At 35.5% G+C, this 16189-nt stretch overlaps 1 protein-coding gene and 1 pseudogene across 1 annotated transcript in view; both read left to right on the forward strand.

Moving 5' to 3' along the window:
- The window catches only part of HECW1 (HECT, C2 and WW domain containing E3 ubiquitin protein ligase 1), a 483256-nt gene that overhangs the window by 383542 nt on the left and 83525 nt on the right, over window positions 1-16189 (forward strand). The gene's annotated exons all lie outside the window — the stretch shown is intronic.
- On the forward strand, window positions 15527-15642 carry LOC111747058 (annotated as a pseudogene).

Raw genomic sequence — 16189 nt, forward strand, 5'->3', positions numbered from 1 at the left:
AATATAGATTTTCAAGTCTTTGGAGTAAATACTCAGTAGACTGATCGCTGGATCATATGGTAGATCAATGCGTAGTTCTTTGAGGACCCTCCATACTGTTTCCCATAGTGGCTGTACCAATTCGCAGTCCCACCAGAAGTGTATGAGGGTTCCTTTTTCTCCACATCCTCTCCAGCATTTGTTATTACTTGTCCTATTGATTATAGCTATTCTAAAAGGTGTGAGATGGCATCTCATTGTGGTTTTCATTTGCATTTCCCTAATAACTAGCAATGTTGAGCATCTTTTCATATATTTGTTGGCCATTTGTGTGTCCTCTAGGGAGAAGTGTCTGTTCAGGTTCTCTGCCCATTTTTTGATTGGATCATTTGTTTTTTTGTCGTTATTGAGTTGTATGAGTTTTTTGTATATTTTGGATATTAGGCCCTTATCAGAGGTGTTGCTTGCAAATATATTTTCCCATTTGGATGGTTGTCTCTGTACCTTTTGACAATCTCTTTTGCTGAGCAGAAGCTTTTTCATTTGATGTAGTACCAATCATTTATTATACATTTATAAAATCCTCTTTAAGTCCAAGGTCCTTGAGTTTAGTTTCTATGTTTTCTTCCCATACATTTTATTGATCATGGTCTTATATTCAGGTCCTTAATCAATTTAGAGTTAATTTTGATGTATGGTAATAGACAACAGTCTAGATTCATTCTTTTGCATGGGGCCTTCCAATTTTCCCAGCACATCAAATGAAGAGGCATTCCTGTTTCCGCTTTTTGTTTTTGGCTTTTTTGTCGAAAATTATTTGCCCATGTAAATATGGATTTACTTCTGAACTCTCTATTCTGTTCTACTGGTCCGCGTGTCTGTTTTTCTGCCAATATCATGCCGTTATCATTATTGTCACTTTGTAGAATCATTTGAAATCGAGCAGAGTGATGCCTCCAGCCTTGTTTTTTTTCTCAGGATGGCTTTGGTGGTTTGGGGTCTTTTGTGTTTCCATACCAATCTGATGATTTTTTGTTCCTTTTTTAAAAAAAATGGTGATGGGATTTTGGTGGGGATTGCATTAAATCTGTACAATGCTTTAGGTAATATGGTCATTTTAACTATGTTGATTCTTCAAATCCAAGAACACGGAATATCTTTCCATTTCTTTGTATCTTCTTTGATTTATTTTAATAGAGTGTTATAGTTTTCATTATATAGGTCTTTCACATGTTTTGTTAGATTTAATCCTAGGTATTTTATTCTTTTTGTTGCAATTGCAAAAGGAAGTATTTTTTCCATTTCCTTTTCTGACAATTCACTATTAGAGTATAAAAATGCTATGGATTATTAAACATTGACTTTGTATCCAGAAACTTTACTATATTTGCTTATTACTTCTAGTAGTGTTCTTGTGGAGTCTTTAGAGTTTTCTATATAAAGAATCATGTCATCCACAAATAGTGACAGTTTAACTTCTTCGTTTCCTGTTTGGATGCCTTTTATGTCTTTCTCTTGCCCGCTTGCACTCTCTTGGATCTCTAATGTTATATTGAATAACAGTGGCGATAGTGGATAGCCTTGCCTTGTTCCTGATCTTAGAGGGAAGGTTTTTATTTTTTCACCATTAGTATAGAGTTGACTGAGTGTCATATATGGCTTTTATCATGTTAAGATACTTTCTTTTTATACCAATTTTGTCAAACGTTTGGATAATAAATGTATGCTGTATCTTGTCAAAGACTTTTTTTGCATCTATATATGATCATATGATTCTTATTTTTTAATTTGTTTATGTGGTGTATCACATTAATTGATTTGCATATGTTGAACCAACCCTGTGCCCCTGGGATGAAGCCCACTTGATCGTGGTGTATAATCTTTTTAATATGTTGCTGTATTTGGTCATTATTTGGGATTTTTGCAACTGAGTTCATGAGAGATATTGGTCTGTAGTTTTCTTTTTTTGTGTTATCATTACCAGGTTTTGGTATCAGGGTGATAATATTGGCCTCATAAAATGAGTTAAGAAGTATTGTCTCCTCTTCAATTTTATGGAAGTATTTGATCAGAATAGGTATAAAAACTTCTTTGACTGTTTGGTAGAATTCACTGGTGAAGCGATCTGGTCCTGAAGTTTTACTTTTTGCTTGCTTCAATTTTCATACTGCTGATCATTCTATTTAGATTTTCCAGGTCTTCTTGATTCAGTCTAGGAAGGTTGTATCTTTCTAAGTATGTGTGCATTTCTTCTAGGTTATTAAATTTGATGTTATATACTTTTTTATAATATGCTGTTATGATTCTTTTAATCTCTGTGGTCTCTGTTTAATTTCTCCTCTTTCTTCCATGATTTTGTTTATTTGTGTCCTTTCTCTTTTTTCTTTAGTGAGTCTACCCAGGGATTTGTTAATTTTATTGCATTTATTTTTGTTGCATTTATTTTTTCTATTGTTTTTTGTTGTTGTTTTCAATTTCATTTATTTCTTCTCTAATGCTAATTATTTCTTTCCTTCTGCTGACTTTAGGCCTCATTTGTTCTTCCTTTTCTAGATTTTTTAGATGAAGCGTTAGGTTGGTTATTTGGGCTCATTCTTGTTTTTGGAGATAGGCCTGTAATGATATGAACTTTCCTCTTATTATCACTTTTGATGTGTCCCAAAAGTTTTGAGATGTTCTACTATCATTATCATTCATCTCTATTTATGGCTTGATCTCTCTTTTTATTTCTTCTCTGACCCAGTTATTCTTCAGTAGCATGTTGTTTAATCTCTATATATTTGAGGTTCATCCTATTTTCTTTTTTCAGTTGATCTCCAGCTTCAAAATATTATGATCAAAGAATATGTTTGGTATGGTTTTAACTTTTTTATATTTGTTGCGTCAATCTCTGTGTCCCAGTATGTGGTCAATCCTTGAGAATGTTCCACGTGCACTAGAGAGGAATGTATAAGAAGCTGTTTTGGGATGGAAGGTTCTGTATATGTCAATTATGTCTAGTTGATCTAATGTGTCATTTAAGGATGTTATTTCCTTATACATTTTCTGTTTGGATGATCTAGTTCTGACAGTGGGGTATTTAGGTCCCCTATTATGATACTGTTTTGTTTTGTTTCTCCCTTTAATTATGTTAATAATTGCTTTATATATTTTGAGTCTCCCTGATTAGGAATATAGATATTAAAATAAGTCTTACATCTTCTTGGTGCATGATTCTCTTTATCATTATGAAGTGTCTCTCAGTACCTTTCTTTACCTTTTTTATTTTGAAGTCTATTTTGTCTTATATTAATACTGCTACTCTCGCTCTTCTCTGAATGCCATTTTCTTGAAATATCATTTTACACCCTTTCACTTTGAGCCTATATTTGTCTTTGGAACTGAGATGTGTCTCCTGGAGGCAGCATATGAGTGAGTTTTGTTTTTTGATCCAATCTACAATTCTGTGCCTTTGTGTTGGTGAATTCAGTCCATTTACATTTAGGGCGATTATTGGATTATGATGTCTTCTTATAGCCATTTTATCTTTTGCTTTCTGGCAGCTCAGTGTTTCCATTCTTTCTTGTTTTTGTGTGTATTTTGTTGTTGTTGTTGTTGATGTTCTTGGATTTTGTGGGTTTTCCTTCTGGTCCTTCCTGTTTTATGTTATATACTTCAGTTCTAAATCTTTGGTGTGTGGCTATGATTATGAATATGAAAAAAATAGTTATATAGATATATATAAACACTTTTCCATTATCTTCTGCATGTGCCTTATCTCCATTTCTCTTTGCAAATTTGGATCTTTGAATCCTCTCCTTTTCAGTCATTGTTGTCTCAATTTGTTCCCATGTATGCCTAGCGTTCATTATTTTCTTGCTATAGCAAATCTCTTATTTTGTAAGCTTATAATGCCCCTTTCTTAGTAAGGGTTGCACTCTCTGCTTCTATCTGCTTGCTAGTCGCCTTACTCCTAGTTATGTATCTTTTTTTTGTCATTTTGTTTTAGGTGAGCTGATCCCTTTCAGTATTTCCCGTAATACAGGCCTTGTAGTGGAGAATTTCCTCAATTTTTGTATGTCTGAAAAGGTCTTAATTTCTCCTTCATATCTAAAGGAGAGCTTTGCTAGATACATTATTATAGACTGGTAGTTCCTTTCATCTGAAAGTTTGAATACTTGATTACACTCCTTTCTGGCTTGTGAGGTAGTGCTGAGAAGTCCAATAATCAACTAATGGGTTTTCTTTATAGGTTACTGCTTTCTTTTCCTTAGATGCCATGAGAATTTTGTCTTTGTTGTTGATTTTTGAATACTTTAATACAATGTGTCTTGGTGAAGGCCTTTTTGGGTTGAGATAATTGGGTGTTCTTTTGACTTCTTGAACTCCAAGCTCTAGCTCATTCCTTAGATTTGGGAAAGTCTCGTCAACTATTTGTCTGAAAATGCTTTCTAGTCTCTGCTCCTTTTCCTCACCTTCAATAATGCCCATTATTCTTATGTTTCCTCTCCTGAAAGTACAGCTAGTTCTTGTATTTCTCCTTCATTATTTTTCATTCTTCGATTTCTCTCTTCCTCCTTCCGATTTATTTCTAGATTTCTGTCTTCTATATCACTGATCCTTTCCTCCAATAGTCAGCTCTCTTTCTCAAGCTTGCTACTTCATTTTTCATCTTTCAGTGTGTTCTTAATCTCCAGAAGTTCTATTTGGTCTTTCTCAGGGTTTCAACTCCTTGCTAAAAAACTGATTCTGGTGATCTAGGTGGTTTTTCAATTCCTGAAATTGTTGATAGGAATTATTTTGGATGTCGTTGAGATTTTTTCAGAAGTACCATCCTAAATTCTCTGTCATTTAATTCCCACATTTCTACGTCTGTAAGATTATTTTCTGGAGATTTTTTTCTTTCTTTCTGAGATGCCTGGTCACCTTGGTTGTTCGTGGTGTTTAATGGACTATTTCTCAACCTGAGTATCAATAGAACTGTATTCTGCTTTTTTCCCAGAAGTAATATTTATTATATAAAAATTTCTCTTCAATCTATTGCAAAGATGCTATTTTTCTTTTGGTTTCCAGTAGTTGGCATGTAAGCCTCTTGGATCCCTGCTTTATATAAAGTCTTAATAATGCCTTTTATTTTTCTTATAGCTATTCAATCATGCTCACTACCCCCTGTCAGTGTTAGAGACATTTTTGGTAGCATTTATTCATTTTGCCCTGGGCCTCCACAGTATTCGATCTTGGAGCATGTAGGGCGAGGTGCTCTCTGGGTTGGGGAATACGGGCTGTGGCACAGACTCATGTTTTGCAACTATGGCGTGTATCAATCAACTGTTTTTTCTCTGCTTTCCCCACTTCTCTGTCATCCCTACTTCTCTGCTTTCTGCCTTCATTCCTATGCACTACCACTGCGTAGAGCTCACAACTCTCCCAGGCAGCGTTGTTTAGGGAAACTGCCACATCTTCTCCTCTCTCCATCCTCCTGCAGGGAGCTGAGGCCGCAAGAGGCAGTTTCTTTGTTTCTCTTTGACTACCGCCAGTCTCCAGGAGTCTGACCTGTGGTAGCTCTTATATGTAGACCCCATGCTTAGACGTGCTGGTTTGAAGTTTTTGTGTTTTTTGTTGAGTTTTAGATGTTCAGCTTATTGTTGTTTCAAGGGGAGAGATCTGGGGAGATCCCTCACTCCACCATTTTTTCTGACTTCACTTCTTCTAGTTCTTTCATATGTAAAGTTGGATTATTTATTTGAGATTTTTCTTGTTTCTTGAGGTAGCCCTTAAATCTATAATCTTCCCTCCTAATACCACTTTTGCTACATACCAAAATGTTGATATTCATTGGCATTTATCTTTATGTCTCTTTGAGCTCTTTTATTTCCTTTTTGACCCAATAGTTGTTCACAGCATGGTATTTTATCTCCACACATTTGTGGTCTTTCTAGCTTTCTTCTAACTAATTTTCTTTTTCATACCATTGTGTTTGGAAAATATTCTTAATATGATTGTACCTTTTTACATTTACTACAATTAGTTTTCTGTCACAACAAATGATATATCCTTGAGAGTGTTCCCTGCGTACACTTGAGAAGAATGTATATTCTGTAATTTTGGAATGGAAAGTTATATAAATATTGATTATGTTCATTTGGTATAATATGTTGTTGAAGTTTATTTTTCCTTAGTGACTTTCTGTTTGAATGGTCTATCCATTACAGTCAATGAGGTATTAGGATCCCCTACTATTAAAAAAAAAAAATGTAAGAACCTCTTCTAATTATATTTTTGTCAGTTTCTCCCTTTAGGTCTGTTAGTCATTGCTTTATATATTTTGGTGCTCCCAGGTTGGTTGCATGTATATTGATGTGTTATGTCATCGTGATGAATTGTCTCCTTTATCATTATAAAATGTCTATCTTTATCTTTTGTTACTTTTTTATCATGAAATCTATTTTGTCTGATATAAATATGGCTATACCCACCTTTCTCTGGATACCATATGCTTGGAGTATTATCTTCCACCCCTGTACTTAGAGCCAGTGTTTTCCTTTGTAGCAGAAATGGGTCTCCTGAAGGCAACATACAGTTGGGGCTTCTTTTTTAATTTATCCTACTACTCTGTGCCTTTTGATTTGTAAGTTCAGTTTCTCATTTTCTCCATTGTTTCTTTTCTCTTCTGTTTCTGTCTGTTATTTTAGTTTGGCAGTTTCCTATGATGTTAAATGTCTCAGCTCTAGGGTTTTGCCTTGTGATTACCATTAAGAACATATAAATAAAAGTCACACATATATTAATCCTTTTTTTAATGTATCCTACCTTTATTTAATACCTGTGTACATTTAGTCATTTTTCTTCACCCTTTTTATGTTTTATTGTTATAAATCAATCATTTTATGCGAATTGTGTGAATTGATTTCTAAATCAATTTATGTGAATTGATTTCTAAATTACAGATTTATAATCTTTTTAAAATGCTTTTCCTCATTTAACTTTTATATTATAATTGTTTATTACCCTATTCTGAAGTAGGATTGTAATTTCCTGCTTCTGTGTATTTGTCATCTTACTCAAAGTTTTGCATACTTTTATCTTTTTTTTTTTTTTCCAGCAAAAGATCTCCTTTCAACATTTATTGTGATGCAGATCTCCTGGTGGTAAATCCCCTCAGCTTTTCTTTGTCTGGGTAGCCTTTATTTCTCCTTCATATCTAGAGGATAACTTTGCTGGATATATGATTCTTGGCTAGTGACTTCTCCTTTCATTATTTTGAATATTTCATTTTGTTCTCTCCTAGTTTGTAGTTTCTCCTGAAAAATCCTATGACGATATGATGGGGTTTCCTTTATAGGGTACAATCTTCTTTTCCACTGGCTGCCATGAGAAGTCTTTCTATGTCATTAAGTTTTTTTTATTATTATTATTAGTTTCAAGTATATAATACATTGGTTAGACATTTATATAGTTTATAAAAACGATCCCCCTAATTGCTCTTTCTCTCTTCTGGCTTCCCACCCAGCCATTACATTAATGCTAATTGCATTCCCTATGCCATACTTCCCAATCCTGTGACCATCTATCAACTGCTAATTTGTACTTCTTTAATCCTTCATCCCATTCTCCCAGCCCCACCCCAAAACCCCTCTCCTCTAGCTATCACCATTGTCATCAATATTTGTGTGTCTGTTTTGATTAGTTTGTCCTTTTTGTTCCTTAGATTCCTCATATAAGTGAAATCATATGGTATTTATCTTTCTCTGTCTGACTTATTTCACTCAGCATAATAACCTCTAGGTCCATCCATGTCATTGCAAAGGGTAGTATTTCGTGTTTTGTTTTGTTTTGTTTTTATGGCTGAGTAATATTTCACTGTATATATGAACCATAGCTTCTGTTGATGGGCATTCAGGTTGCTTCCATATCTTGTCCTTTGTAAATTGTGCTGCCATGAACATAGGTGTGCACAGATCTTTGCAAATTTTTGTTTTAGTTTTCTTTGGATAAATACCAAGAAGTGCAATTGCTGGGTCAAAATGTAGACCCATTTTTAATTTTTTGAGAAACCTCTATATTGTTTTCCATAGCAACTGTACCAATTTGCAATCCCACCAATAATGTATGAGGGTTCCCTTTTCTCCATATCCTCACCAACACTGTTGTTCTTTGATTTATTGATGATAGCCATTCTGACAGGTGTAAAGTGATATCTCACTGTGGTTTTAATTTGCATTTCTCTGATGGTTAGCAACCTTGAGCATCTTTTCATATATCTATTAGCCATTGGTATTTCCTCTTTGGAGAAGTAGATGTTCAAGTCTTCTGCACATTTTTTAATTAGATTGTTTATTTGTTTGTTTTTGTTGTTGAGTTGTATGAGTTCTTTACATATTTTGAATATTAATCCCTTATCAGATGTATCATTAGTGAATATCTTCTCCCAAATAGTTGGTTGTCTCTTTGGTTTGTTGATGGTTTCCTTTGCTGTACAAAACCTTTTTAGTTTGATGTAATCCCACTTGTTTATTTTTTCTTTTGTTTCCCTTGCCCAGGGAGATATATCTGAAAAGAAATTCCTGTTAGTAATATCAGAGAGTTTACTGCCTATGTTTTCTTCTAGAATTTTTATGGTTTGGGGTCTTACATTTAAGTCTTTAATCCATTTGAGTCTATTCTTGTATGCAGCGTAAGAATGTATTCCAGTTTCTTTCTTTCTTTCTTTCTTTCTGTCTGTCTGTCTGTCTGTCTGTCTTTCTTCCTTCCTTCCTTCCTTCCTTCCTTCCTTCCTTCCTTCCTTCCTTCCTTCCTTCCTTCCTTCCTTTCTTTTTTTTCGCATGTATCTGTCCAATTTTCCAAACACCATTTATTGAAGAGACTGTCTTTACTCCACTGTATATTTTTACTTTCTTTGTCATATATTAAGTGAGAGTATAAGCATGTATTTATTTCTGGGCTCTCTATTCTGTTCCATTGATCAATGTTTCTGTTTTTTTTTTTTATGCCAGTACCATGCTATTTTGATTACTGTAGCCTTAGTAGTATAGTTTGATATCAGGTAATGTGATACCTCCAACTTTGTTTTTTTATGGCTCCATATAAATTTTAGGATTATTTGTTCTAGCTCTTTGAAAAATGCCATTGGTATTTTGATAGAGATTGCATTGAATCTATAGTTTGCTTTAGGTAGTATGGCCATTTTAATCATGTTGATTCTTCCTACCTATTATCATGGTATATGCTTTCATTTATTTGTACCTTCTTCAATTTCTTTTTTCAATGACATAATTTCCTGAGAACAGGTCTTTTACCTCTTTGGTTAATTTGATTCCCAAGCATTTTATAGTTTTTGATGCAATTGTAAATAGGATTGTTTTCTTAATTTCTCTTAATGGAAGTTCATCATTGGTGTATAAAAATGCCACTGATTTCTGAATATTCATATTGTAACCTGCTACTTTACTGAATTCACTGATCAGTTCTAACATTTTTTTGGTGGAATCTTTAGGGTCCTCTCTATATAGTATCATGGCAGCAGCAAATAACAAGAGTTTTACTTCTTCCTTTCCAGTTCAGATGTCTTTTATTTCTCTTTGTTGTCTTATTGCTGTGGCTAAGACTTGCAATACAATGTTAAAGAGGAGTGGTGAAAGTGGACATCCTTATCTTGTTCTTGATCTTAAGGAAAATGCTTTTGTCCTTTCCCCATTGAGTATGATGTTAGTTGTAGGTTTGTCATATATGGCCTTTTATATGTTGAGGTATGTTTCTTCTATTCCTACTTTGCTGAGAGTTTTTATCATAAATGGATGCTGGATTTCGTTGAATGCTTTTTCTGCATCTATTGATATGATCATATGGTTTTATCTTTTGATTTGTTAATGTGGTGTATCACATTAATTAATTTGCAGATATTGTACCAACCTTGCATCCCAGGAATAAATCCAATTTGATCATGGTGTATGATATTTTTAATATATCGCTGAATTCCATTTGCTAACATTTTGTTGAGGATTTTTACATCAATGTGCTTAAGAGATATTGACTTACATTTTTCTTTTTTTTATAATGTCTTTTTCTGGTTTTGGAATCAAGGAAACAGATGCCTCATAAAAGGAGTTTGAGAGGCTTCCCTCTTCATGAACTTTTTGGAATTGTTTGGGAAGAATTAGGTGTTAATTCTTTTTTGACTGCTTGTTAAAATTCGCCTACGAAGCCATCAAGGAAAAAAAGAGAGAAGACTCAAATCAATAAAGTCAGAATCAAAAGAGGAGAAATAACTATGATCTCCACAGAAATACAAAGGATCATAAGAAAATACTGCGAGCAATTATATGCCAACAAATTGGACAATCTGGAAGAAATGGATACACTCCTAGAAACACACAATCTCCCAAGACTGAGTCAAGAAGAAACAGAAAATCTAAACTGACTGATTACCACCAATGAAATTGAATCAGTATTCAAAAACAGCCCAAAAAACGAAAGTCCTGGACCAGATGGCTTCATAGGCAAATTTGTCAATAACTTTTACAAGTTTTAATCTAATATTCCTTGGAGAAGGTCTTATCAAATTAAGATAATTAGATCTTCTGTTAGCTTCTTAGATTCTAGGGTCTACATCTTTCTATAAGTTTGGGAAGTTCTCATCTATTAATTGTTTAAATAAGCTCTGTGTTCCCTTCTCCCTCCCTTCTCCTTCTGGTATATCCATTATTCTTATGTTGTTCTTTCTAATGGAGTCAGGTAGTTCTTGTAGAGTTCTTTAATATTTTTTAACCGATTTCCGATTTGGAAAAAAAAGTGTAGCTCACTATCAGCATTAATTTAATTTTACATAAACATGCTCTTCGAGGCTGAAGCAAATCTGACTGGATTTCAATGTGAAAATAAAATATAAAAACTGTTCTTGGAGTTATTTATAAACAGAACTTGTCTCTAATTCTAGTGTAACAGAACTGTATATGATGATCAGTATTTAATAATTTTTTGTGTTAGGTAAATTTCAAAGCACGGAACAACACAAAGTGGATCACCACATTCCACACAAAACTATCATATTTCTCTCCAGATCTTCTTAGCGTCCTTGTCATTGTGCAAGCAACAAACTTTGCAGTGACCAGTTGGATTCTGTTTCCCTGATGTTGGTGATATACTCTTGGGGAAATGTCTTCCAGACAGGTGAAGAGGTGTGACTTCATCAGAGCATGGACTACCTCGAAGATGTTGCTGTCCTGGCTTGTAATGCTTTTCCAACATTCTTTCAATCAACGTCAGTATGAAGTTTACATGGCTGATTGTGTGCTCAGGATTGACCTTCTTGAACAGGATGTTGGAATTCAGCACTGTAATGTTTAGAAGGTGGTGAATGAATTTCTTATACCAAAACTTGTGCCTTTGTGCTCATTTGGATAAGAAATAAGCATCTGATCAGCTGAGTCCACCGCTCCCATAGTCTTGCTATAATCCACAATGACCCATAGCTTCTTAGTTTTCTTTCCATTTCTATTGTATACTTCAATCACAGTATCATTGTGGAATGTTGACAACATTGTCTCCTCCTTCTTGTCACACCATATCAGTGCCATAAGTTCACCACAGAATCTGGCAACAGTCGTCCCCTTTGCAATCCTTTTTTTCAGATCATTTGGCATATGTTTTCAGTTCAAACAAGCTGTCCCAACTACATCAGTCCTGTTTTGATGTAATTCTCTGAAAAGCATGGGAGATGTATAAAAGTTATCAAGGAAGACACAATATCCTTGGCCAAGAAGGTAAGAACCAAGGTAAGAATAATGTACGATCAGACCATCAGCTGAATCTTTTCAAATTCATACTGGGCCCTGTGTGAACAAGCACATTCCACTCATAATCAGATTTGCTTTCACAAAGTACATATAGCCTGAGACCAAATTATGCTCATTTCTTCGGGATGTACTGCTTCATAGCTAACTGCCCCTTGAAAAGCATCAGTGATTCATCGACTGCATTGTTTTTGTTTGGAGTATATACAGTTGAAAACTTATCTACAAGAAAGTTGAACACAGGTTTGATCTTCTGCAATGATATCTGGGCCTTGTTTGACCAGCGGATACGCAAGAATTGTTGACAAAATGCAAGTGCCAAAGCAAAAGTAAAACTCTTTCAATCATAATTTGCCTGAAATAAGGTATATCCAAAAGAGGCCTTGTCAACCAAAACATCTCCAGCTCAGGTTTCTGCACAATATCTTGCAGTAACATTATTGCAAAAAAGACTTTCAGTTCATCAGTTCATCATTGTTAGTGTCTTTCTGTTTATCCATTTGCAAAAATCCTTTCAGACTAGGTGGCTTTGAAGCCAACAAAGCAGCTTGGGCATTCATATCACTGGTAAGTTTTGAAATCAATTACTCAGTAAAGAACAGTTCAAAATACTGCAGTGGGTCAGTGGTATCACTGACATCAACTTTTCTGCCAGGTGTGTCGGTAAAGCCATACCTTTGACATGGACTCATGAGTTGACCATTTCAGAGCATAACCTGAGTCAGCTGATGTAGGGCTTTTTCCATCAAATTCCAAATCGGAGTGATGCTTGGCTGTATAGTCTTCCAAAGCACTATCTGAAAAATCATCAGAATATTCTATTTCAGAAAAATCAGATTTGTCAAATGAATCTTTGACTAACAACTGTTCGAGAATGGTGTTAACATCACATTTGGGAACACTGCGTTTTCTAGGATTCAACATTATCAGTGATCGAGAATTACTATATTTTGTAAATGGAAATACCACTACTAAAAGCAGAATACTATAATAGAATGATGTCATTCGTTTCCAAAGATTATCAATATCTAGAGCAATGCAAAAGTAATAATAAAAGAGAGAGATTTCGTGGTAAACTTCGGGGGTAAGATTAGGACTGTAATCTGCAAATTATCTCAGAGTAAATGCTGCAGCTGCAAGTGCGGCTGGTGAGTATTCTCGGGGCAAACGGGACATGGGTTAATTGTCAGTTTTCTCTCTTCTTCCATCTGAGTCATTTCTAGACTTCTATCTTAAAGCTTGCTAATTTTCTTTTCTATCTGATCTGCTCTGTTTCCAATGTTCTCTAATGCATTCTTTATCTCATTTATTGAGTTCTTCAGCTCCAGAATTTGTTTGGTTCTTTTTCATAGTTTCAGTCTCTGAAGAGTAAAGTAGTCCTTTTTGTTCAGTGATATTATTTTTGAGGTGATTTAACTGCCTTTCTGAGTTTTCTTGTTATCTCGTTGAGCTTTTTCATGAGTGCAATCTTGAATTTTCTATTCAATCACAGTCTTCAATGTCTTTGATTTTGGTTTCTGGTGATTTCACATTCTTTCTGAGCTACATTGTTACCTTGGTTATTCATGGTACTTGATGGATTGTTCCTCAGCTTGGACATTTGAGTAGTAATTTTTTTTTTCTTTTTTAAGTACTGTTTTGCTCTTAACAATTCAGCAGATCTTTCTTTTGTTTTCCAATAAATGGTGATATAGTGCAAGTTTTTGTTTTACATTACATTACCTGCACTACTGACACCTCTAGGATATTGGGACACCTCTAGGATATTGGTGGGGAAGTTTCACATTGGTTGGGAAAATGCCCCATATTCCCTAAGGTGGTGAGCATCTCCTGTGTGTTCAAGTCATTTCAGCCTCATTGTACCATCTCTATGGTGCAATGTGGTGGGCAATGAGTGTTTGGGCAATGAGTGTTTGGGCAATGTGAGTTCTTGCTGCTGACTCCTTGTAATCAGAGGCTACCAGCCATGAAGTGCTATCTAAGGTATCTCCACTGCCTCTTTGGAATTCTACCTCTACCAGTTCTGCTGAAAGTGGGGGTGATGAGAGGGCAGGGAGGGGTGGGTTTATAAGACTGTGGCATGGCTTCTTAAAGTTAATGGCAGCTGTTAGTCTACAGGTGCCACACTGCTGCATCACAACTGGTCTCTGGGTTTAGCCACAGTGTATGCTGGCTACCCAGGCCAGAATTTTGCTTCTGTTCCTCCTACCCTCTGGGCTGCTATGGGGAGGGCTGTCTTCCAACTCCTCCATCACTAACACATCAGCTGAGACTGCAACTGACACCAGGATGCTGCCATTGTCCCTGTCTCTTCCCTTCCCCTTTTCCCACCTGCTCTACTCATTACAATACACTCACCTTCAGAAAGTTCAATGCATGGATCTCTCAGGCATTTTTGTGTGTTGAGTAAGGATCTTGCATTAAATTATAGTGGTCCTATTTGTTGTAAATTTTAGAGGAGAAATAAACGGGTGTTACTACTGCATCATGATACTGATGTCAGAGTATTAATTCAGAGTATTAATATTCATGACATTTAGCACACTTTCTTAAAAACTATAACAGAAGTTTGGAGAAACATGGCAAACTGAGAGACATCCCCACATCTCTTGCCTTGTAACAGCAATGAGCTGAACATCTAAAAATCAACAAAAAACACCCAAACTGCACACCAGTACGTCTGAGCATGGGATCTGCTCATAAGAGCTACAACAGGTCTGAACCCAGGGTGTCGGGCGGTGGACTGAAAGAAATAAAGAAGTTGCCTCTCACAGGTGCCAGAGCTCCCTGCAGGAAGATGGGGAGAAGAGAAGGTGCAGTGATATCCCTGAATAACCCTACCTAGGAGTGCTGTAAGCTCCATCCAACCTGCGGCATGACCCAGTCATCAGGGCAGAAAGAAGAGAACCAGGACAGCACAGAAACATTTGATTTTTACCGGTCATGATTGCAAAACTGAGGCTGAGCTACAGCCTCCAACTCCCAACCCAGAGACCCTCCCCCATATCCTCCAAGACAGAATACCCTGAGCCCTAGGGGAATCAGAGCAAATGCTAACAAAATTGTTGCTAACATTGACAGGAATGAGGGTAGCGAGCATGATTAAATATCTACAAAAAAAAAAAGACATTATTAAGGCTTTATATAAAACAGGGATCCAAGAGGCTTACACACCACTTACTAGAAATCAAAAGAAAAGCACCTTCTTTGCAACAAGTTAAAGAGAGACCTTTATATAATAAATCTTCTTTCTGGAAAAACAACAGAATACATTTCCATTAATGCCCAAGTGGAGAAATAGTCCATTAAACACCACGAACAACCAAGGTGACAAGGCATTTCAGAAAATAAAAAATCTTCAGAAAATAAGCTTACAGACATAGAAATGCAACTTAAATGACAGAGAATTCAGGATGAAAAATTCTTCTGAAAAAACTCAGTGAGTTCCGAAACGAGTAATATCAACAATTTCAGGAATTGAAAAAAACACCTAAATGAGCAGAGCAAAGAGATTGGAACCCTCAAAAAAAAGAAAAAAAAACAGAATAGATCTTTTGAGATAAAAAATACACTGCAGAAGTTGAAAAATGAAATAGCAAGTTTGGAAAATATCAGTGATATGGAAGACAAAAATCTAGAAATAAATCAGAAGGAAGAAAAGAGAAACCGAAGAATGAAAAATAATGATGGAGGAAGTGGTTCCATAGTGTAATGGTTAGCACGTCTGCTTTACATGCAGAAAGTCCTGTTTTTGAGCCCCAGTGGAGCCACAGTCCATGATCTATGGCCATGCCACCCTGAATAAGCCTAATATCTGATCTTGGAAGCTAAGCAGGGTTGGGCCTGGATAGTACTTTGATGGGAGACCACCTAGGAAAACCAGGTGCTGTAGCCATAAATAATAATAATAATAAATAATGAAAAAAATAATAATGCAGAAATACAAGAACTAGCTGATACCATCAGAAGAGAAAACATAAGAATAATAGGCAAGAAAAAGGAGCAGGGACTAGAAAGCATTTTCAGACAAATAGTTGACAAGAATTTCTCAAATCTGAGGAATGCACTGGAGTTTGGAGTTCAAGAAGTCAACAGAACACTCAATTATTTCAACCCAAAAAGGGCTTCACCAAGACACATTGTATTAAAATTATCAAAAATCAATGACAAAGATAGAATTCTGAGGGCCACCAGGGAGAAGAAAATGATAACTTATAAAGAAAAAACCATTAGATTATCAGCAGACTTTTCAGCACTACATTACAAGCCAGAAAGGAGTGGAATCAAATATTGAAAATACTAAATGAAAGAAAATACCAGCCAAGAGTACTGTATCCAGCTAAGCTCTCCTTTAGAAGAGAAGGAGAAATTAAGACCTCTCCACACATACAAAAATTATGGGAATTCTCCACTACAAGGCCTGCACTACAGGAAATACTGAA

Source organism: Pteropus vampyrus, unplaced genomic scaffold, assembly GCF_000151845.1.
Source record: "Pteropus vampyrus isolate Shadow unplaced genomic scaffold, Pvam_2.0 Scaffold208, whole genome shotgun sequence".
Lineage (NCBI taxonomy): Eukaryota > Metazoa > Chordata > Mammalia > Chiroptera > Pteropodidae > Pteropus > Pteropus vampyrus.